At 32.3% G+C, this 24,432-nt stretch overlaps 1 protein-coding gene across 6 annotated transcripts in view; it reads right to left on the bottom strand.

Moving 5' to 3' along the window:
• The window catches only part of LOC119641469 (E3 ubiquitin-protein ligase Arkadia), a 65,681-nt gene extending 45,246 nt beyond the window's left edge, over nt 1-20,435 (bottom strand). For 3 of the 6 annotated variants that reach the window (XM_038040177.1, XM_038040176.1, XM_038040181.1), the window contains exon 1: nt 17,924-18,179. The gene's annotated coding sequence lies outside the window, so the exon portion shown is untranslated. Of the gene's footprint in view, nt 1-17,616; nt 17,814-17,923; nt 18,180-19,921; nt 20,105-20,346 lie in introns of those variants that run through there. The other 3 variants (XM_038040179.1, XM_038040180.1, XM_038040178.1) reach the window with 3 other exon arrangements.
• Nucleotides 20,436-24,432: the final 3,997 nt, after the last annotated feature.

Here is a 24,432-nt window from a genome sequence, read left to right as displayed (position 1 = left end):
GAATACTCTTTCAGTTTTACTAAAAAATCAGCAGGCGCTTATTTCTGTATTTTAGCGTAATGTATACAAACGTATGTAGATAAAACGAAGTATTGCACTTTTTCGAATAAAAGTTTTTGGAAAATTCTCATTTACACTACCTTATAAAGAAATTGATAATTTTCGAACGAAAAGGATGTCATGCACAAAAGTGAATAAGAACACATAAGGATACATACAGGAATGCACGTATATAGGTATGCATAGCCATGGACATATATATATAAGCTTTGTATATGCAAATTATGTATTTATATATATATGGACTCGCAGCGGCATGTTTTCACACGATTGCGATACAAAAATCGTCTGCTGGAGTTTTAATACCTCGACATTATTGAATTTCAATAATCTCACACTTACTCATGCAGACACAAACATAGCACATTACATGCAGTTGTATAGTAATTTTATCGAAGTAAGTAAAAATTTATTAAAATAACATAAATTTTAGTAAAAAAAATATCGTTAGGTCTCTGCATAAATATTAATATGTATCATTTTCGGGTATCTGCCTATGCTATGTGTACGATGATGAGCTATCTATATGCGTATGTGTATATAACCCTCTCTCTCTATAGAATATATAAATTTATATCCTGTCCTTGCTTTGTAGAATATTGCGTAAAAATGCAAAGTTTTTCATCTATTTCCATTCGAATATTTATGTAACGTTTTTCCGAACAACATAAGCACAACGTAGAATATTGTGTCATATTTGTGTACATATAATAGAAAAATAAAAACTAACATTCATTGAGTTTGAAATGCATAAAATGATTATGCATGCATACGGTTTATGTAACCGAAAATGAAGTAATCAATGTTTACGAATATCATACTCTCTTATATATGCTCTCTGTTAGCGAATGTGTATAAATAGTTGTAGCAAGCGAACTCTATGTAATTTTATTGCCAACTTTTTAACACACGTTAGGTGATGAGCTTTTTTTCCTTTTTCTCGCTTATTGCTTTTGAAACGTAAATAAAATAAAAGTGACACAGCAATACAGTTGTAATATTGGACTGTACGGTATGAAGATGGACAGCTACGATATATTTGTATAACATGAAACAACATATTCTTAGTAAGTCTTATAACATTAAGGAACTAAACTAAAGAGGCTTTTAACAGCCTCTACTTCTACAACGCAGAGAGTAAAAAAAAGAAACTTCATAGCAATCACTAAAAAAATTATTTTACTAGAAGTCATGGTTGGGCGTACGCTTTAGGCGTAGATAATGCTTGAATCGAATTTTTAAAAAGCTCTGTTAAATATTTCCAGTAAACTTTCCTAATCCTAATCTAATAAATGCTTACATGCGTCTTGGTCAGTGGCTTCTATGGATGAAAATGACAAAGTTATGCGAAGTATCAATGTGCACAACGATTAAATTCGATGATTTTGTACTTTCCCCCTCATAAAATAACAGTTTTACGTTTAATATTATTGTGCTCATGTTGTGTTCTGTATTGAGTGTGTATAGACGTTAATCATGCGTCATGCGTCAAAATTGCATTTTCGACATTTGTTAGTTTTGTTGATAGGTTTGAAGAAATTTGCTGTCGAAGTCCATCAAACATTTTTAGAAGCTTATGGTATTGCTGCCCGCTTTATCACATAGTAATTGTTAGTTTTGGTTTCAACTCTTTAAAAGTTATGATTTTTATGTGTCAATGACAAAGAACAGCCTGGAGAACAAAAACAGTTCGAAGACAATAAATTGAAAGATTTATCGGACGCAGACCGAGCGCACACTCTTAAAGAATTTGCGAACAGCTTAGCTGATGATGAATCAACTGTTTCTAGACGTCTACATGTGATGGGAAAAATCCAAAATGAGGCAAAATGGCTACTATACGAATTGACTGAAAATGTTATTTCAAACTGTTACAATGTCGCGATTTCATTGCTTTCCAAGCAAAAAAAAAAAAGAGTCTTCTGTGGCATATTGTGGGTTGTGATGAAAAATGGGTCTACTCTAACATTCGCAAACGCAAAAAGCCGTGGGTTAATCCGAGTAAGCCATTCACATCGACATCGAAACCGAATATTCATGGGCACAAAGTTTTGCTGTGGATTTGGTGAGATCAGCACATTGTAGAGTATTGCGAGCTGCTAAAACCGAATGTAATTGATGCCTACCGACGTCAACTGAACAAATTGAACGATGTATTATTGCAAAAAAGACTAGAGGCAGCGGCTCACAGAATGCAAGGTCATCCTTTTGCAAGAGTTGTCAAGAATATATTGTTTCCAGCGTACTCATCAGATAAAGCGCCTTATGATAACCACTTATTGTGATCGATTCAGCATGGCTTGGTTGGGACGCGATCTTGAAATACTGAAGAAGTGCGAAAATGGGTCGAGGATTGGATCGCTGCCATAATAATACCGATCTACCGACAAGATATCGCCAAGGTGCCAGAAAAATAGGAAAAAGTTGTAGAAAATGATGGAAAATAATTGAACTAATATAAATTGCACCAATTTTTCTTACTTGCAAGCACCTAATATTGTTCAACTATTATTCGCTATTTTTGAGGTTAAGTCATAGAATTAATTTTTTTTACCTCTTAACTTCTCAAAAGCAATCTTCAATTCGAATTTCGCAGGTACCTTACATAGCCCAAGCCCTCTTTAGGATCATTACAATCAAATGTTTCATAATTCCTTCCGCACAGTAGTTCATAACCTTCTTATATTGATAAAAAAAAATGCAGATTCAAGGAGAGCTGAAAATATTAATTCTTTGGCGTTTTGACATAATTGGATGTTTGTGAAGAAGAAACGGTGCTAACCGCGTCTTAAGGTTTGAATAATGCTGACCAATATTTGTGCCATTATTCGTAACATTTAAGAAATCGACTTAACTAATATTGTAATTTTTTCCTCAAGCTCAGGAGGTGCTGTTAATGTTTGTCGTGCTACATATAATATCTAAGGTGCGAAAATTAGTCCACGCTTTTTTTGTATTAAAAAGAAATTGCAAAAGGTCCAATTACGAGAGCTCAATATTGAAAATAATTTTTTCTTTTTTCTCATATAAAATTTTTTAACGATGATGATGCGATGCTACGCGTTCCAAAAAAGAAAACAAAAATGGAAAATGTGTACATTTTCGAATGCAAACATAAGAAGGATCTTTTCTTCTTAATAAGTGACTAGTACTGCACATCGCATGTATGTATTCCTGTAAAACCGGTCTTGAGAGAAGATATCAACTGCGCAGAAATAAGTTCATACAAACACTTACTTGATAAAGGCTTGAGTATGTATGACCGCCTTGACTTTTGCAGAAATATAGGTCTACATACATTTATATACATAAGTATATATATATATATATATATATATATATTTGTCTTATGTCTTATGTACAATGCAAAACCATGGAATTTATTCAGTTTGTCGTTTCACTTGTAGCCTCATACTATTATTCAAGAGTCAGGCAGTAATAATATGAGTTTAGTATTTGTAAATAATAAAAGCAATTGTAGAAAACTTGCGATGACATCATTGCTAAAAGAATCGAAGTATTTTGTCCATAGTCCAACAATTGTTTCGTTTCCCGTAGAGATAAGAGTTTTTCATAATTATTTATAAAGCTATGAATCGATTCAGTTAAAATATTAAAAATTTGAAAATACCAAAAAAAAAACCCCAAAAGATTATATCTCTCTGAGACTAAATGTTTTCCTATTTCCAATTTCAATCAAATATATACATGAAGCAAATATTCTATTAACTAGGGCTGCGTCAATTGAACTCTATTTTTATCTCAATTCTTTATAGTGTATTTTTAAAACTACGCATTTTCGATCAATATCTACGGTGCAATTTTGAATTCATGTTTTTTATCTATTTCTGACGGGCTCGATTTATGAACTTTTTTTTTTATTGGATTTGTAGATGCTTTGAACGTTCTAGAATCATGTTCAATGAATCACTACTGGGAAAGTGCAACCTAGTTTCTTTTCTTTTCATACTTCTACCTCGTCTAGCATACTAGTGCGAATGTCTTTAGAAATTTTTTGTGTTCATTTAGAAGCAGTTCCTGTACGAATACGAGAATGAAGTGAAACAGTGCGTATGGCGTATTTTGCGCTTTGATTTGCATCGCCATGCTTAAAAGATGCGCTGATTGATGCTAGAATAACAGACTTTAGATAACGATTTTTCGCATAACATATTCTTCAACAATGTGACTGATTTTCCTCTTGGCAAATTGCTACATCTTGGACAATAAAAATAGACAAGTAGCTATCGGACAACCGTTCTTTATGTCGTGCGGCATTTGGTCTGAAAGTCGTATTTTTTTTTTTTTTTTTTGAAAATGATGAAATTTTGTGATCGCTACACCTATGTGCTGTCAATTGGCCAACTAGATCTGGAAATTTCTCACGGCTGGGCTGTTTTAGTGGGACTACGAGAAATATCGAACTTTCGATACTTTGAAGACGAATATCTGTTAAATTATGGCCAAGCTACTGCCGGCTAGGTGCAGACAAGTCACCGAAAATTACCTAGAAAGAAACCACTGCTGTAAGATGCCCCGTAGAGAACATTTAAACGATGCTGTGTTCTACAAGTAACGCCAAGGTCCAAACAATACTTTGAAAAAGAATTTGCCTCAAATCTCCATCGAAAGAAAATTTGTCCTAAAGTAAGTTTCATTTGCCCTTACTTTCGTGTTTTTCTCGTCACATGATTTTTCGAAACGGCCAGCAAAATAACTTATACAATTTGTCCCTTTTCATTCAAATTTTCTGAAGCATTTCAAAATAACATACTTTAACGGAACGCATAAAGGAATTTTGGTAAATAAATATAAACATTTTCCATTAATAAAAGTTTGGCTTTTTTCATCAAAAATTGCACCTTTTCTTTCAAACACGTACTAATCGCACAAAAAGCAATGTTTTCAAAAAACCCCACGTCAGCTGTAGTGTTTTTCTTTTTTTTTGGGGGGGGGGGGGGGGGGAAGATGCGGTCTAATTGGATTTGTGTTAACCTTAACGGAAACACATTGTTGTCATGTTTTTCTTGTAGATGAGCAAAAGTAGCCAAGGACTTATACCACCTCCTTTAACAAAGTTTTGTAAACGTCCTAGCAGAGCTCTGTTACGTAGTTAGGATTAATATACAATTTGGAAGACCGCTTTGTCCAAATTAGAAAAGGTGAATTATTTTTATGTGCGCCTCATGAATCTATATGAAAATACCTTTCACACTAGCAAAACAGCTTTCAGGAATTATTTTCAACAATTTTTTGAAATTTAAAACGCTGCCAAAGAATGGCTACGGAAAACACCCAAATTTGAGAACGTAGCGCGGTTAAACTATACCATGAGATCAATGTATATATTATGAGGTATCCTCAAAAATTTTTCTAATTTGGACGGAGTAGGTTCTAAAATCCAGTTATATCTTAATTAATCTCGGTTAGGCCGTTTACACGGAGATCGTAAGTACCTTTGCTAGTTAAATTCGAATTTATCTTCACACCCATACTGTACTCTTTAAGACTTATTAGAAAATTTTAAATTTTAACAACGACGACAACGCAATATCGTGAAAAATTGATATTCGTTCTTATTTTCAAGAACCAAGCTCGAAATTTATAAAAATCATATTTTGATCGAGCATCGTTGCATTAAGGCCATCCCCAACGTATTTGGATAACTAGCTGTGTGGTAGATTGCACTGCTGATAGAACCCTGTAAATGGTCCCAGGAATAAGTCTCAAAACAGTCACGGCGACAAGATGATCACTTTGTAAGAATGGCGTTTGTTGGCATCCACCACTAATGGGTGATATTGAGGGAATGTATAAAAAAATGTCGCTTAATTTCGTCGTCGTTAACATTTCTCATGGCTTAAACAGCAACGTAATACTTACACATATTTGGTATTTATTTATATGTGCAAGGATTTAAATGTTAAGTACTAATAGGAGATAAACAGCGAGGCGTTAATGCAAGAAGAGCGCTGTTGCGTAATTCGACAAAGATGTGCTTGTGTTTTTTCAAAATTCCCATTAACATACAAATGTTAATTAGAGAGATAAACAAATTTTATATTTTGATTTTTTAATTTCAATTTGTACCTTAATAAATTTTTGAGCTTTTTTTCTATTCTTTTTGATATGAAGGTCGTTTCTGCAAACTTTAAAAAAAGGTTGTTATATGAATTATTATAAAGCAAATTAAAATTAATAAATAAAAAATTGTGAAGGTACATATGTGCACATATGTATCTATACAATTGCATATAAAAATATAGTGATACATAAAGCAAATCATTGGGTAAACAATTCACAGCTATGTATGCTGACATATATATATATATATATATATACATGTGTATATAGATATGAATACGAGATAACAAGTTCTCTATCTAAAGTTAATAAACAAATAACATATAATTATGATAAAAACAAGCAGGCATGTGTTGTCAACTATATACAAAAATACAATGTATATAACAATATATATATATATATATATATATATAGATGTATAATTGTGTGTTGATACATAAGCACGCAATATAACAGACAAAACAATGACAAACAACAAGTATTAATTATTTATCAACAATATATATGCGGACGTATATACCAGCAGATACATATTTGTACAAATACACATATAAATATTTATTTATATTCTGTAATATAATAAAAAGAAGATAATGTACGTACATACAATGAAATGTATGCAAATAAAAACTGAAAAAATTTAGTCATATTCAGATCTTGACACTAGTGAGATTAGTACTCTCATGCCACATGTGTGCATGTATTCATGTTTATTCATATCCACTCTATTTGGAGATTAGAAAGTAAAACACTATCGCTAACTATCAATAAAAAAAAAAATCTAAGAAGAAAGTGAACAAATTGAAAAAAAAAACAAGCTGTAACGGAAATTAAGAGCACTTATCTACCCTCACCAGTCCTGCATAGACATTTTTGCAATTTATATATAAATAAACCTTGTCACGCACACATCTATCTCTCATGGTACGTATGTAAATCATCAAACGAAAACTTGAATACGAAATAATATTTTCCTCTCTCTCTCTCTCTCTCTCTCCATTTCTACAATATATTCTAATAGAAGAAGGACATGTATCATCCCAACCGAAGTGGAATGTATTGTTAGTTTTGCTTTAGCGCTTGGAACAACGCTCCGAAAAGCGCATCAGAAACTGAATGTAGTACATATGTATTTTTAATTATAGTAAGCCGCTGAAGTTACTGTCATCGCGACCAAACCTTCGTTGCCTGGTATGTAAGCTTCCACCGACGCCAAAAAATGGCATGAACATGGATATAAACAGTAACTGATGGTCACAGAACAACTTTGAAAATGCGCGTGATCCGCCAAAAAAAGGACAAGAAAGTGTAACTTGAAACTTATAGTACATGAGGGTAACTCAGTGAAATGTCAGGTCTACGATTACAAAATTTTGTTTCCTTATATTGAGGAGAAGAGTATAAGTTTCTTAAATGTGCTATTTTGTAAAATCGTCCTTGACCGTAATATGGACTTACTTTAACTTGTCATTTCATTTGTAAAATCTACAAACACAACCTAGTGGCAGCAACGTAGAATATTTATAAATCTGATGTAACCGGTTAATTTAAAAACATGACTTGATACAATATCTCAGAGTAACAGGGTTAGTGCCGTTTATGTTCTTATTAACAATCTTTATAAATCGAGCTCGAAAAGTGCATCAACGAAACTACAATTTTGAAAAGTTGCTCCTTATTTTCTTACTATTTATTGTTCACTCAGTTCATATAAATTTTTGCACTTGCTATATATTTGATTCAAGCGACTACAACTATTCTGATTATTTCAACCGTTTCTAATAATCGAACAATCACTCTTTGACTTTGTTTTGCGGTGCCACGAGAATGTTCGTCGCATATGAAATGTACCGAATGCGTGGATTAATGCGTCTACGATAGTATTGCGGCGGCCCTATGCTATTTGCCTGATTTCCAGGCAAATCCAGATGAAATTGATAATGAATAATAAGATCATGCAATGCGCCATCTGGCGAAAAATGGAGTTATTAAAAACGGAGTTCGCAAGGGATGCCATTAACCACAAATTTTATACCGTGAAATAGAGTCAAAACAAACCTTTCGAAATTGTCGGTGTTGTCTGCTGTACCGATATTCATAAAAGTTCAATCATTTGCTTCGCAATATTTGCAACTAGCAGCTAGGATTAATTTTCCCGTTCGAATAGAAGGTTGTTAAACAAACGTGGGATGTTAACCGCGCAAAATCAACCCTAATAGGATATTTTAAAAATGACCTTAATCGTTATAACAGCAATTTTAAAAAGCCGAAGAAAGTTAAGTAAAGTCGAGTAAATGGCGAATGCGCACAGACTTTAGGACAAATAATGTACGTTTTTGTAGGTGGTCTTCGATTATCTCGAAAGTCATTATGACGAACCCAACCAGCCAGGATATGTATCACGTTTAAATTTTCTACCTCAATATTTCTCACATCGAAAAAGCTAACTGTAGGCCGGTTACTCAGTTAACAATAGTACACAACACCTTTTGTGAGGCATGTCTAGCTGTTACATAAAGCAGATGGAGACAAACCTCAATTTACTTCCAATCCTCGGTGGCGGTCTTCTGTCCATATATGTACAGATCCCACAAAGAGTGAAGTAATCTCTTGTATTAAATAATCGACATATGTTGTTTATAGCCGCTATAATATTATTGGATGTAATAGGTAGTAAATATTGCTCATACATATAACGTGTAACGAGTTTTATATTCTTTGCCAGTTTGCAAATTTGCCAAAATGTAGTCATGTTGGCAGCCAAGGAATAGAAGATAAACTCCATTATATACAATTTTTCTCTTTTTTTGTTATTTGTTGAAGTTGCATAACTTGCTATTAAATTTACTAAGAGAACAAAAACAAATATTCCTACAAAAAATAAATAGAAAACCAGATCGTACCAACAATTTTGGATCGATTCCAATACTATTTTCTCCAATTCCTCTTTCTTCTTTTTAAAACTTTATAGGATTTGCAAGTAACTTTTGATGATAATATTTATGAGTTAAAATATTTTAAAAAAAAAAGAAAAATTCTTAAAAACCGTCTGACATCAACAAAAAAAAAATCCAATTTTAAAGGCAATGAGAAAGTTCGAACTCCATTACTGTAAACACAATCATAGAACGCAATCTTATATATCTTTACCATGTAAAGAAATAATTCCTATCAAAAATTTGAGTCATACCGAAATTATTCAATATTGCTGTTGCACACAAACCGACAGTAAGATTGAAAATGTTCTATATATAAAGTTCGTAAAAAACAACAAACTAAAGTATATATAATAAGTGTACATATATTTCTTTACACATACATGTATACTGAAATATACAAAGTCTGACAAATACAAATATATATTTATATATACATATGTAATATGCATTTATATGAAAGCCGAGTTCAAAGTCAAGACATTACTATATTATCTGTGTCTGTATATACACCTATATATACGTGGGTTGTAACTTTTTAAAAGAAAACTGGTTTTTTTTAGACTGTAAGTCGCAAAACCTACAGATGTATAAAGAAAACACAAAGCCAAACGAAAAGAATCAAACAAGCACACATACAAAAATGCTCTCAGCTTGAAGCGATTCCCTAGATACCCTCGCTTTCGATTCGATTGGATTGAATTCCAAATAATAACCGTGGAAATTTAATTTTTCACGCTTTTTATTTTTTTTCAAATCTGAATGGGAGCTCAGAAAAAAACAGATTTTTTCCCCCCTATATAGTCATAAACTCATTCCGGGAATTCACTCACTTCGTAGAACAACAACATAAAGCTAACTATATTTCTACACAGTAAATAGATTCCAGAAAGTAAAAAATTAAAAATAATTCGTAACAAACTGACGTATATAAAGAAAACAGTTATTTTATTTGACTTACATCGACAACCTTTTAATTCAACCTCTTTACTTAAGTAGAATAACGTTCGCAAGATACAAGTTAGGGTCAATTTTCTCAATATATTGATTGTAGATCCTAACACAGATATCATATATCACAAGTGCTTGGCAAACGGAAGTCATGCTTATGTTAGGCTAGTGCGAACAAATTTTAGAGAAAACCTCAACTATTTGCACAAAGTTGTGAGCTTGCATTCATAGCTTGTACAAGTGGAGAGCTAGATAGAGAAAGAGGATGTAAATTGAACAATTGAATTGAACAAATTAAAATTTGGAACGGAAAATTTGTGCTGAAACTTTGTTAAAAAACTTTTAGCCTACGACGATGAAGTAAAGAAAATTTGAAAGTCTTTTGCAAATGTTGCCATAACCTAGAATTCTCACATGGACTCTTTAATCATTGAAACTGCTTCTAAGGCGAAAATTGTAGCCGTCATTAAAGTTATTAGTCTGGATATAGCTGGACCTTTCCTGGGAAATGGAGCATTGCATTGAACATTGCCGACGGTAATGTTAAAACAAGTAAGAACATTATAGTCAGTCAGGGCGGCCCATTAAATACCCTACCTCACATTGTTTAATACAATTCTTATTTTTATTATAGACCACGCAGATTATATCTTGTTTCTATATAAAGGTATATTTCCCGTATGCGTTGTTATCGAAAAGCAGGCCCATAACGCAATCTAAGGTAGTACAAGTTTAATCCTTGCATAGGGGCAGGACGCAAAAGTAAGCGTAAATGGTCCAAATTTTGTAGAGTTCATTTTCCTATGAAATTACTTTACTATTATTAGTCATTTTCCATCACCACATATTAAAACTTAGATTTTCTGCTCTACAAAGGATCAATTTTCGTGAAAATCATTATTGGGAGCTGTTCCAAGCAATAAACCGAGAAGGTCCAAACTTGGTACACTTAATTTTTTTATGTTAAATTACTATTCGGATACAATTTTCATCATAAACTGTCGCTTTCGTTATGAGAGAGGGTTCAAAACGCGCTTATTGTTCGCTCCATTTGCATCAGTTAGTATTGAGAGCAAAGTTATGTGTTCGAAAAAACCAAAATCACATTCGTCTTAATCCCCCATCCGCACCCCTGATCGCGAAGCCGGGATGGGTTCTATCGTCGATGCTACTGACACGCGCATTACGGTTATTTGCGCCTTGGACCACCCAGCAGATCTCATTCATTTTTTTTTTATAATAATGATTTTAAATTGGTCTTCAGTGAAGAGTCCGTCCATAAGTACATACAACTGAAATTGAAATTGGGAATAGAAATCGATTTCCGAACTGTAACTAAAACTTGTGTGGACATAAACCGACTGACTTCTGATCATAGTATGCCCTTAGTTGTATTTCGTTGCTGCATACAACATAAGTTACTGTGAGACAATGTCAAAATTAGAATTGAAAACTTTTTCTTTTTATAATCGTGCTAAAACAAAAAGTTCGTGTAAAAAAAGTGCACCTTCTCCCATTGTTAAATCGAGTTATTTCAAAACCATAACCGTTTAAAAAAAAACAGCTGGGTGCATATGATCCAGCAAAGTATGAAATTCCAATAAATTAACTTATTCAATAAGGTATTATGTCATTTGGGTCTTTTGAAGTATGATGATGATTTAATGTAAAATTTCGCGACTCAGATGCCTCCTCGCGAAGAGTAAAAATATAGGCAAGACAGATGGGGCTGAAACGACATGGACCTTTATCCCTTCAAAGTGCATGCATATTTTAAAACATACAGCAGGCATTTACATCTATGCTTTATATTTTTTTCTACAAGTCGCAAGATAAAGTTGTACAATTGTGCAATTGAATGATACGTAGACACGTATTATTAAAGAAAAAAATTTTTTTTTAAATTTTAATATTTTCATTTTTATTTTTAACTTTTTTTTAGTTAAATTAAAAAAAAGAGTTATAAAACTTGTTTGTTTATATTCAAACTCTTTAAATTTCTTGTTTATAAACAACTGATAAATTTAATATATCCATAGCAATCTATGAGGGAAAAGTATAAAAATAAAAATAATATAAAAAAGACCTTCAACCTAAAGACTTGAAGGAGTTCATGCAAAGTACTTATGTATAACTAACCAAGCATATAGATTTATATGTACATATATATATACTTTTATTAAAGAGTAAAATAAAAATAAAAGCAAAAAATGCAAAAAAAAAAAAAAAACCAAGAATAAGGCATAAATAAATAACATTTGTCGAGCTCAAAATTCATTGACTGGGAGGACAACGTAACGCATACATTTAAGTACGGCTAGTTCGGTCTGTTATGGCGTATACGACTTTAGTAGTCACTTCGGGCAACGCAGCAGCGACATTTTTTTGTTGTTTTGTTATCGGTTAAGTCAAAATTCTGCCACTGTGTCTGGTTTGTTTGTTTTCTTTTTCGTTTGATTTTTTTAATATTTTTCTGTTGATAATTTTTTGAATCGGTCGTCAAAAGCAACGACGCTGGCTCTGTTTTGCTGTCGCTATCGCTGCTGCGTAGTCGCTGCTGCTGATGATGATGACGACGATGTGATGATGGTAATGTTAATTTTGATGGGGACGTTTACGTATTATGTATATAAAGTTTCTATGCACGCAACCAAGCTACGGGTTTACTGCACGTAAATTGTGTTGAAGTATCGAGTTCAATTCTGGTTATGTATGTATATGCCAAGCTGATAAACCGTCATATATATATATATATATGCATGAGAGCATGTACATACGACGCACATATATAGATGTATGTGCAAATATTAAACATACAAAACGCATGCATTTGTATAGATACAAATATGTATATATATATGTATATATATGAAAATGTACGTATCCCCTTAAAAACTCTTGTTTCAGTTGATTGCTAAGTTTAAAACAAAACAAAGTAGCAACAGCAACGGCGATCTACAGCCATACAAGCTTATGTAAATATATGTCTGCAGATTCAAATAAATATGTCCGTTGTATATATAAATGTTATAGTATATATCGTACATAATATGCTTACTATCGATATGTAAAAACTCAAGTGTAGTTTCATCAGTTTGGCAAGCAACAGTAACATAACGTACGTAATGCAATACAAATACCACAACATATATAGCATAGTGTTACAGGAACTTGGTAAGTGCCTGTTCCCCCCAGAATGAAATCATACTTGTTTAAAGAGATAAGAGAGATTTCTTTTTTGTTTGCGGCATTGTTCCTATTTTGTTCAATTTGAACATCATGGTATCACAAAACTCTATATAACTAACATGAATTTGCATAAAATTGTTGTTTTACCCACTTGCTCACTTTCATTTTCGAGAAAGGTAATAAGTATGGAGTATAATAAGCAGCCGTTGGATGGAAAGAAAAAATGAAAAAGGGTGTGAAACTATTTTTCTTGGCATGATAATGTAAGCAAACGCATGTATATAACAAGGAAGGTAAGTGTATGTGCAATTGTATATAAACGGTAATAATATGCATATATTTGCATATGCCCGATCAAAATGAAAGAAAAAACTCTACAGTAAGTTATAACGCAAACAAACAAAACAAAAAAATTTGCATAGATATCGATATGATATATATAAATATTTGATTCTCGTATTTATTTTGGACGTATATATTATCCGCCCCCCCAAAGATTTTGTAATTGTCAAACAAAACGCAATTAGTCAGCTCTAGGAAAACACTCCCGCGCTCGTATATTTAAAGGCTGTGAATGAAAACACTACTGATGCAGATCAATCAAATCGGAGTAATAGCGACTAAGGAAGATGGCTATAATTTCCTTAAAATACATGTATATATATAAATAAATTTGTGTATTTGACTCCCATTCCGAGAGAAACGTTTTCACTCCGGCCAAATGTGGCTTTTTTCTATTTAGTTGGCAGAGAGCTTTTATGCGAAATTTTCCAGTAGCACACAGTTTTCCTTGAAACGAGAATTTTCTGACCCCAAAAAAAATATATAACATATATGCGGCTGCTTCTGATCTAATCTGTGCGCTCCCTCTTCTGCCTTAAACGCTTAGGAAAACAAAAGGTGGTAGACAGTAAGAAGTATAATTTGCGCTGAAGGGAATAAAGCAAAGCGGTCACGGATGAGGCGATAAATGCAGCTAGCGCGCAGAACATTAGCGTAGGCAAAACGTGGTAAGAGAGTGCAAGCTGCTCAAGATAAAGGGAGATAGCTTTGTGGACAAAAAATAAATCAATAAAGTAAGATATGAAGCAGCCAGGGCAAAGAAGAGAAATGAAAGCAGTAGAGAGTAGCTTAGGCAAAAAGAGGTACTGATGCGAAGTATGTGTGCAAGGAATATGTATTAAAATAGGCAGGACGACCAAGGCGGAGAAATCCGTTCGCGTGATCTCTGATACTGTAGATGAAACCAATTAAACTAGTGCGGGCAGCACACAGTAAGGTAACGAAAGCACAATCGAAAACAATGATGATAGGCTTAAATAAGATAATGCAAAAGTGCCAAGTAAATTAAAATAGGAAACATAAACTCACTTCCTTCATCGTACATTATTCCGAGCATCGTAATGCATGAGTAGATGAGCATGAGTAGCCAAGACTCGTGACTACTAAATCAGTGTTCGCGGGTTCAAATCTGAAGGACAAGAGAACACATTTTAATCGCACTCAGTAAAAGCATAACCCCAAGTGCCCGATTGCGCGCTCACCCACTAGTCTATATTTCCGGAAAAATCTTTTTTATCAGACCTTATAAATTAGAAAAATTTGCTTTCAACAAACCAAAGCCAACAAGCACATCTGCTCATTAATGAACAAATTTCAGCGTTGATGCGTCATAAAAGTAATGGGAAAAGAAAATGTATTTTTGATATTCTGCGACCATAGCAAGGCGAAGTAATTCACATTTTTTCTTTTTGAAGCCTTAATCCATTTGTTTGCAATTGCAATGCATGTGCACTCTCATACATATGCATATAGTATTATAACACATAGATATATATGTGTAGGTTGACTGACTCAGTATGACTCTGCATCAAATAGCAGGCGACAGCTAAATATGGTCTTTTCCATATAATACAAAAACAAAACAAAAAAAACACACTCATATTTGACTTAGCTAGAAAATACTTATCAAAGCCCATTACCAACATGAATAATTCTGAACATCTAATAAACAACCAAACAAAATGTTGAAAGCAGTTTTTTGTACATTTTTTTTATAATTCTATGCATGTTGTATACGTGTATTGCTTGTGGGGATTTCATTGTTTATATTTTGACTTTAAAGGACATTTAGATGAATACACATCTAACATGAATTTTTTCTTTTTTTTTTTCAATTTCGACTTGAAATGCTTCACTTTCATTTCATTCGGTTGGTTGACTGCTGTGTGGATGGTTGGTTAACCCTTTTTCTAAAGGCTCCACGTTCGTTACATATATATGCGTACATTTAAAGCGAAAAGTAAACAATTTTTTTGAATAGATTCAAAATTACAGTGAAACATTTTCAACGAGCATTATTTTACGCATATATGTACAGTATATACTTATAAGTGCATAAAATCTATATGTATACATATATGTACGTACAGAATATATGTATACATGTCTGGTCTTTAGATTTATGGCAATTTCATTAGACAAATACAATAAACTCTTTTCATTAATTTTTTTTATAAAATAAAATATAAATTTGCATATTTTACTGCCCACACGTGTGTGTATTTTTTGTTCTTCAAATTTGATGCATAGTTCAACATCATCAACACATCAATAATGGCAGCAAACGACAGAACTTTTTGAAGCTAAATACAAAGTCATTAAAAAACAAATTTTGAAAACCCCCCATGACCTAAAAGTAGATGAGAGAGCAATATCTTTCTACACTATACTTAAATCTGGTCCAGGTAAATAGCCCTTTAAAATCTTTGGTTTGTATCGCTTCCCACGTAAGAACAACGAGCGAAAAAGTAGAAAGGGTCGATCAAATTAGAACGAAAGTTTTTCCATAATTAAGCCCTTCATTTATTTTATAGTATTCTTGTCAAGCTTTTCTCTGGAATAGCATCAAGGCTTCGGTAATGGCTTTGATAGCAAACGTATCCCTGAAAAACACAACAAAATTGATTGGAAATCTTACACCGATAGAAAATAAATATATAAAAAATGAAAGGTAACGAATATACACACATATATATGTATATAAATAGTTGTATTGACTTCTCCTTTAAATATTAAAATGTTTCTGCCTTGTTGGCAGACCGAACAGTATATGCCCTAACAACGTTTGGAAATTATCTAAATTTTTTTATCGAAATAATTCTCCTCGTATTGAGTTTTTGCAATGGTTCAGAGAATATGCGAAAATTGCGGATTTTAACTCTAACTACTTACGGGACACTTTTGCATTCCGTAAAGAAGATCTTAAGAGCTTAATTGCGTTAAAAATAGTTTTATTTTTTCTTTTAAGAAATGCTATCGCTCTCGTTGAAAAATTTTGTACTTTAAGAGGCCTATAACTTGTAAATCTTCCGCCATGACAAACGAGGAATACATAGAGATTCATACACACGTAAATATAGATTTTGATTGGTTCTTATGGAGCTTTCTGAAATTTTCATATACACATAGCTAAGATTGCGAACATGCTTTGAACAAAACTCAACACATAAGCATTATGGGCATAATATACCAAAATTGAATATAAGCTATTAGTATAAAACAGAGAAACACATCTAGTGCGTCAATATGTGCTGAAACGCGGCATATATTGAATTCATCTCGGTTTCCATGCCGGTCATAGCAAGATAGTCAGAATGTCGGTAATCCAATCTGATATACCGAACTATTATTACTCAACAATTTTCGTCAAGAAATTTTTAAAATGCCCAGTTGTTTTTCATAGCATAACTTATACAAAAGTAGCTATTATGTAAAGAGTGGTTGTGATGCGATCCAAACTTTTTTTAGTATGGGTCGTTCTTGCCTTCAAATACGTCAATGTACTGAAGCTCGACTAACATACAATACCGCGGCGGACAGACGTCAGATGGAGGGAAACGCTCATATCGAATCAGAACTTTTTTTAACCCTTTTCTTCTGAATCGATCAGTACAATAAAAGATGAATCCCATTTAAATCTTCTGGCTGTTATAAGCCTATGTAAATAAAGTACACTAAAAGTCTTATTATATCGTCTCTGTCAGCGATGCAGATAAAAAACACTCTAAATTTAATTTGAATCAAAAAAATTATATAAAAACTGGTAAGAAAATTTCTTGTTCCTAAGCGACGAATATAAAAAGCGTAAAAACATGCAAATTATAGAAGTTTGAGTTTTTCTTTTTTTTTTTTTTTGTTTGTTTATTTTATACAATAAATATCAAGGGAGAAAGTTTCATTCGTCAAGAGTCGAATATTACAAACCCACCACCTAAAGTGAGTAGATAAAAACCGAACAATTATTTTTGAACCGCAAGCATACCAGTGCGTCAATCGACATCTGCTGTAGACCTTACCCGTTGCAATATTTAATACTTTTTTTCAAACTCACTTAAGCTTTTAGCGAAAGTCGGATGTTTTTGAAAATTTGCGGAGCCGCTCCATAAATGTGTTTGCTAACGCAAGAACTTCAATAGCAGCTGAATAGACGAGCATCCAATTGATCTCATTTTGAAAGTCTTATGAAGAAGACGTATGAAATCTCCAAGACAATTACGAACGGAAGTAAAAACGAAACTACCTCTCATCCTTTGGTGGTGAGTAAAAAAAAAAAAAAATTAGTGTAACAAAGGATATTTACATAAAAATGCATTGAGATTATATATGAAATTCAAATGAAAGCAAAACTACTTCCCCACCTTAACGAGCTTTTACGAACACATTTCTTGCTGCGAAGGAATTTTTACTGTATTTTTAATGTTGTATGCTTCTTTTCTTATAATTTTGTTAGTTTCCTGTTGCCGTCTAGAGATGATAATGGTGGTAATTTGATGTTTGTGAGAGGGAGACACGCTTTGGTTTTCTTTCCTATGAAAGGAAGTTACAAAAAAAAGCACCACAGTGTAAGAAAAAAATTAAATGCTTTCACAGTAGAAACAGAATTTATTTTATTTTCATTTGCACAATATTTATTATATTTAGGCAGATTACTTTATTCTTTTGTAAATTTTCGTCAAACAATTTCCGTTTAGTTTTTATATATTTCTTGTTGCTCTTGTTAATTTATATATATTTTCGTTCTTTTTTTTTTGTTTAAACTACAAAATTGTCAAATAATCAATGTTTTCTTTGCAACTTTTATTGTTTATTTGCTTTATATACAGACCTACGTGTCATATATATACAATATATATACATATAAAATGTGTATATATAAATATACATATATAATACGAATTTGCAATATATATATATATATATATATATATACGCTGCCCAATATATTTTATACATATATGTATATGAATATAAAATAAACAAAACTCCTTTTAGAGGACGGAAAAGATATGACTAACAAGCAACCACTCTCGCCAATAACCGAAAATACTATGAGGTGAATTATCAACTATATCTCCCTATTTAAAAACAAAAAACATATGTGAAAATTCAAGAGAAGAAAATACGCTCATAACTTTATTGTGAATTATTCAAGTGGTGAAATGCAAATGACTTATATCGAGTATACACCGCTAATAATGAAAAAATAATAAGCCTGAATATAGACGGGAACGTATTTGCGGAAAATTATTTAAAATAATGGAAATATATAACAAATATTTTACATTTTATTTGGAAAAAGAAATTTCTCTACATCAAAATCTTTACTAAGCGCACAAATAATTTAAAACCACAAACGAAAAAACCCAACACAAAGAGATATTAAGATCTTATGATGAAAGCAAAACAAAAGAGTAATAAAAAGAAGGCATGAAACGAATTTTTTATACTCGCCGTCAGTAGTTCTTTATAAAACGCATAGTGCCAAACTTATAAGCTATGATAAAAAAAAAAAGCCAATAAATTAAGTATTTAAAATATTTAAAACTGTTTTGCGGATCGTCAATTATAACGTTGTTGAAAATAAGTAGTTCGAGTTTACAATTTTTATCAAGGGATTTTGAACAGTACCGGCGAGTAAGCTTATTAGATTAATTCTACGCATAAAATAAGAAAATAGGAGAATTCATAAATCTGAAAAATCTTAAGTTATCTACTTTGTACATCAAAAATCGTGGCGTAACAGTCAGAATAAAGATGAAAGATTCGTTGAATGAAAATGTGCAGAAGTTCAAGAGACCACAATGGCTACTAGAAAAAGGCAGCTAAGAATAGCTGCAAGAGTTTCGGCGAAAAGTGCACACGTTCTTTAACATTTCTTCGCCACTTAACTCAAATGTAGTGTCATCCTAAAACTTAAAAACTGCTTCTGTTAAATTTATACGGCAATCAGAAAAGGCAACTTACTGGGTTTGTCTTTTTATTGAACGGACTATGCACGTATGAGCTTACCCAAAGGAATTCCTTTGTTCATTGTGATCAAGAATACATAAATGATACAAATAAACTTAATATATGGTAATGGATATGAAAAAAAGAAGACTTCCTCCTCTTCCCTTCCCCCTACCAAGTTTATAATATAAACGCACAAAAAATCGAACACAATTATCTTTAAAAAAAATATTGGAAAACAGAAAACACATCAAGATTTCATTGGCAATAACAGGTATGACTCAAAGAAAAAAAAATTCAAACGTTTTCGTTCTTCCCGTTACTTAGATTCCCTCACATTTTTTATGCATAATAAAACCAATAATAACAACAAACTAAGCAAGCGTTGACAAATACAAACTTTTTACCGAATTCAGATATTCATGTGTGAGTAGCTTTTTTTCGATTTTTTTTCAGTCATTGCTTTGTTGTAAAATATTTTTACACACACTTCTCTTTATTCTAGTATATAAGAATTATGGATTTTTCTTAAATATTTTCTTTGTGATTTTATTTATTTTTTCCTATCAAATACACAATTTCTTTACATAATTTGTATACACTCATTCTTACATGTATTTTTATATTGCATACATGGAAATTTATCGAAAATAGCAGTAATGATGATTTCATTACATTTTTTTACTCGATGCAAGCAAATTTTTTTAACGTTTATCAATTATTTTATTCCTACCGACTTGTATTTTTTTTATAAAGTTCTAGTTAATAAATTATTTTTCCATTATTATTAAACATTATTTTGCAAAAGTGTAAGCTTTAAGCGCTGTTTTACCTTCTTTTCACGCGAACTTTAAAAAGATGTCTGTAGGACGTTAAAAAATTCTGGTATATGGAATTAACTCACATATATTTTTTTTTTGATATATTCACCATGCTCTAAAGCAATAGCTATTGTGAATAGATCTGCACGTTTGAAAGAAGAAGAAACAATATGCACAGTTATCATTCTATGGGCTCTGTCTTAATCTAAATACAACGGGGCTGTTTTCTGAGCACTGTAATTATGTCCTGAGTTGTATTTTCTAAAAAATGCTATTTTTATCAATTATTTGTTGAAAACATCTTAGTGGACTGCACTGCTAGATAATGTTAACGGAAGCGTTTGTCGTCAGCCATTAGTTAGGATAGCATTTTTGACATTTTACATCCGAAGTTAATACTGAAGACGAGTTGTTAATTTTTCAATGTATTTTTTGTTCGTTGTAATTATGCGTTTGTACAATCTTTTGTAATATTGCGTTATAACAATCTTTTACACTGAGTTATATTTAAATTATCAAATTATTGTGCAAAGGCTTGAAACGTACTTTAGATATAGAGGATGGATGTCACATAAAAAAGATAGGTAAGAAGCTTTTGATTATCTTAATTGTGGCTTAAGGAATTGCATAAAATATGCTCAGTACTCATATGCACATATGCACTATATTAAGTTAATATAACTTCTCTTGATTATGAAGAATATCTTCATATTCATATAAAAAGTTTTACGAAAATTTATTGACATATATAAAAATTTGGAAATATTCGGTGCAATCTGATAGAACGAAAACTAATTACATTTGCTATCTCATATTTGGGTTACTTTTTAAATATACACATTGTAGTGTGACTGCATATCGTTGCAGATGTGCGTCCCGTTGAAATGTGTCACAAATCAAAATAGTAAGCAAAGTTTATTAGCAAAATAAAACAACAAAAAGTATGAGATACTTCAAAACTTTTCGAACTGCACTTCCCAATAACCCAATATGTAAACAAATTTAAAGAAAGCAATCCAAACCTAAACGCCGCCGTTTACAATTACGCTGCGCACAGCATTAAGTAACTTGTCCATAAACTCAAGTAGGAAACCAAGAATCTAGAAAATAAGTATAAGTAAGAGATGATAGATAAAGAAGCAATCATTCGAGATACTGAATCACTACTGCAGCGTTTTATTCGCTTTATGGTAACCAGGAGAGTCCTCTAGCCGATAAGTTTGGCAAGATAAAGAGGAGTAAAGATTTGGCGTTCTGAAGTTGAACAGCTACTCTTGAGAAATCCTGCGTAGCGTCTATAAGAGGAGAATGCAAAAATACATCGACTGCATGTAGCTCCTATTTTAGTTTTACAACGTATATCCATAGAGCATGTAGACTTAAAAATGCAAAAATGAAATGGCCGCGATTTGGCACAACTTTATTAGAATAAGTAGAAACTGCGGGGTAATCACGTATCTAAATAAGGATATGACCTGTTAAATAAACCCTTGTCAAATCATGCAAAAGCGAAAGAGCTTACGTTTGGTATAAGCATTGGCTGTTTAGAGTTAGTGTTGGTTGTGTAGAGTTTCGTTTATAAGAGAAAACAGCGGTAAATTGAAAACAAAATAAATTCTAAACGAAATCATTCACTTGCAAACAGTTGAAACAAAACCAGAAAACTAAAAATTAATTGAACGGAAAAGTTTGAGTTAGTGTTATAATTCAGTTTTCATTTTTGTGCGGAAAAAGTAAGATATTGTTACAAAGAGAAAGTAATGAAGAAGAACAAAAGAAAGGAAATAAAAACGATATCAAATTTATAACAATTATACACGAGCATTGCCAGTATTCTGCGTTAAATAAGACTACCACCATACATCAACACCCCTCCAAAATCTTATTGTTATAAATTTTACAATTCGAAGCTTAGTAAATTCTTAAATGAACAAAATTTAGCCTTGGAAGGTGTTTTCGCGAAAAATCCATAACCGTTTTAACTACTTACCGCCATAACTTAGAATATTTAATATTTAGTTCAACCAATTCACTGTGCGTTGTGCCCGCAACGTATCGCTCTTTGTTGGACCGCTGAATGAGGATTTTGTAATTTCTCCCAAGAAATATACTTCACAATTGAAGTAGGAGAAGCTGGACTCCTGAGGTGCTTTGGAAGAATCTGCAGAAAGTAGACGTAAGAAGGAGCGCTATAATGTGCCAAACTCATCGTGAAAGATTGAATGGTTATTTTTTGTAATGTAATTTTGGGTGTAACAACCGCTGCTTGCTTGTGAACCAAGGGATTATGTTTCGGTAAGTTGAAACTTTCCAATTTGGAGCTTTTACCGAAGATAAACTAGGTCGGGCTGTACACAGCATTATTCAAATTCTGTCGGTCGTGACAATATTGGCATCAGATTCATCAAGTTGGATCTCCCAGATATTGTTTCGCCCTTGACTTATGTATTCAATCACGTAGTAACAACTTGCTCATTTCCCGAATGTTGGAAAATATCGAAGGTCATTGCCATTGGAAAAAAGGCATCCTCTATTCTTTCTGAAGACTTTCACCCGATTAGCATCCTTTCTGCTCTGTGAAAAGCTTTTAAAGGCCTGATAACTGATCAGATTGGATTGCATTTGAATATTAAGAACTTATTTAGTACTACTCAAACGGGTTTTAAGTCCAGGAAAAGTTCTAGAGGACATTCGTCCGAGGTACGATAAGGGTAATTTGACCATTGTCGTAATCTCTAAGGCCTTTGATATTGTTGACCATAACTTATTACTGCAAATACTAGAGATACATTCAAGATACATTGGGTTCTTGCAAATGTTTTGATCATGATTATTCCGATATAAGATGTAATTAACACAATTGAAAACGAAATTTTTTATAATATTATTTATTTATTTATTCTACTTACACTAGAAACTCAACTAAACAAATAACAGTCGAGTTCAATTGGCTCTTAATGCAAAACTTATATTAATTAATAATAAAATTTAGTATAAGTATAATAAAACAAATAAAAAGAAAAAAAAGAAAAAAAAAGCATGTACACTATCAGCATAGGGCGACACTTACAACCGGTCGCAAACATGTATAAGCCTGGCAACCGATAATAAATTGTCAATAATTTATTTTCGAAACGTAACGACTTTTTAAGGATAAAAGCTAGTTTAAATACGACATACATAAATCGTGCGTATTAAGCAATGTTGCTTTAATGGACTTTAAAGAGTCCGATAACGAGACTAAGTGGTAGACGTCATTTAGGTTCTTGCAAACGACTCTGAGCGGATTGAACAGCTCATAATTTAGGAAAGGAACATCAAAAAACAGAAGCGTGTAACACAGTCGGCGATTAACGAGAAGATTAACAAAAATTCACTAGTAAAAAGAAGAAATCCAGCATCTAGGAGAATTAACAAGAATTCACTGAGAAATCCAGCGAGTAAGAGGGTAACCACAAAAAACTTCAAAATAAAATGCAGTACTCTTTGCCAGCTTTGAAGATTTATGAACGAACGATTTGCTTAAGCTGCAAGAGTTTAATCTTCACCTTCAAGGAAAGACATTGATCAAGTATTGTCACTGAAGTGTTTCTTATATGTTATTATTAAATGTCTTTCTAAAGTAAAAGAGATCGTTCGCATTGTCGCATTAATCGCTGTTTGCAACTTATTTATTATATTACAATCAAGGCTCTGCGATGGGTAGGAATCAGTGTCACCAACATATAAAACAACGTGATAATCAGTTTTGCGAAATCAGAAAACAAATTTCAATACAAAACTAGACTTGGAACAGATCCTTGTGGAAGATCTGTATGAATAGATGGTAAATTGGAAAGTCCATCCAAAAGAAAAGTTTCGGAGTAATTCAACTTCACAACTCGAAAAACCAAGAGATAACATTTAAAAAATCAATCCATTATTCTAAACAACACAACATTCCTTTTAAAAATCAGAGAGTAGTAAAGTAAATGAGTTGGCGGTATAAGCGCTTTAATTGGCTGTGAAATATTATATTTATTTGTAAGATCGAATTGTAGACATTGGAATTGTCCAAAATAGTTTTTATTAATTCAACTTTGATAAGCTTTTCAAAA

This window comes from Glossina fuscipes, unplaced genomic scaffold (assembly GCF_014805625.2).
Source record: "Glossina fuscipes isolate IAEA_lab_2018 unplaced genomic scaffold, Yale_Gfus_2 150, whole genome shotgun sequence".
NCBI lineage: Eukaryota > Metazoa > Arthropoda > Insecta > Diptera > Glossinidae > Glossina > Glossina fuscipes.
The sequence above is the reverse complement of the archived record's forward strand: the minus strand, read 5'-3'. Positions and strand labels throughout refer to the sequence as shown.